The sequence below is a fragment of the Acyrthosiphon pisum genome, chromosome A1 (genome assembly GCF_005508785.2).
Source record: "Acyrthosiphon pisum isolate AL4f chromosome A1, pea_aphid_22Mar2018_4r6ur, whole genome shotgun sequence".
In the NCBI taxonomy this organism is placed as follows: domain Eukaryota; kingdom Metazoa; phylum Arthropoda; class Insecta; order Hemiptera; family Aphididae; genus Acyrthosiphon; species Acyrthosiphon pisum.
The window spans coordinates 2113389-2115014 of NC_042494.1; positions in this window are offsets into that span (position 1 = coordinate 2113389).

A 1626-nucleotide genomic window follows, 5' to 3' on the forward strand; every position below is an offset into this window, starting at 1 on the left:
AAATAAATCAAAATATTTTGAAAATGTTATGGTGTATAGAACATTCTAATATAAACATTCAGTCAAAATTTCATGTATCTACGGTCATTTTTTTTAAAGTTACACCAAAAACCAAATTCAATTTTGTGAAAAATCGATTTTGCGTAAAAATTCCCGTTTTTCCTTAATTTTTCTTTTGTTTTTCCCGGCGCTTTTGAAAACTACTTTAAATTTTGACCTCCCAATGCACCAACGATATTCACTATTTCTGATCGAACAAGATACTGAAGTTGAAAATCGTAGCTTTATTTCGACTACTTATCGTGTACATAGACACAAAAAAAATTAAAAAATTAAAAATAAAATTAAAAAAAAACACACATCAATGTAAAATCAATACATTCATCGTTCCACTCAGAATCTAAAATATTACTAATTGCACTTACTTAAACAAAAAAGCCAGAATTGAAGAAATTATAAATAAATATAAAAACAAGAATATTAGTAGACTAGATTTTATAAAATCTATTAGGTAATTATTATGACAAAACATAATATTTAATCTAATTTTTTTTTTTGATAAATTATAACATTGAATGCCACACAATTATAATATTTATTATTTTATTGACTATTGTATTAATATTATTTTGTTAGTAATTATTACAAGCATAATATGAATTTTTTTCTATCATTTTATACTATTTTTTTTGTTAACAAATTATCACATTGAATATGCCACTTATCATTATAATTTTATTATTTATTATGAATTTTTTTCTATCATGTATGCTACTTTTTGTTGTCAAATTATAACATTGTATGCCACATAATTATAATATTTATTATTTTATTGACTATTGTCATCATATTATTTTATTAGTTATTATTACAAAATACAATAATTTTCTATAATTTTATACTACCTATTTTAATTTATTTTTATAAATAATTTTATTTATTATTTGTGTATTTACCTCCCCTATTATATGGGGCTAGCCATTGTACCTAATCATACGAGGGTAACTGGTATATTCAGTTGGGGGCATCTGGTATATTTTGTTGAGGGCAACTGGTACATTTGGTTCAGGGCAACTGGCATATATTTAAAATCCCGATAACAGCCGTGGGGGGCAACTGGCCAACACCCGTGTGGTTAAATGCTGTAAGCCTCGACTAGGTCATAAAGAAATCAAAATTAACAGTAGGTATAAATAATTATTACAAACTTTCAATTCTTAAAATCATAGATTATCCAGATACCAAAATTAAAAAAAATATTAACGAATTAGATAAAAAAACGATTATGTTGGTAAATATTATCTTATTTAAAATGTGTGATGTAAAATTTTGTTTTTTCGAGGACGACACTTGGCCTTTTAACCAAGGATATGGAGGCTATGGTGATTCGAAAATTGTAGTCATTAATATTAATCTATGAATATTAATAATTTGTAAAAATAGCTAGCCCAAGTATAATATAAATACTAGATCCAGTTTTACGTATATTTTATTTGAAATGTAAAACCATTTTTAAGTACTATTATACTTAATACAAATATTGTAATAACTAACCAAGAAACTACTCAATCGAATTTGGAATTGGATTCATCAACATTTTCAAAAAAATTATCCACTAAATAATTT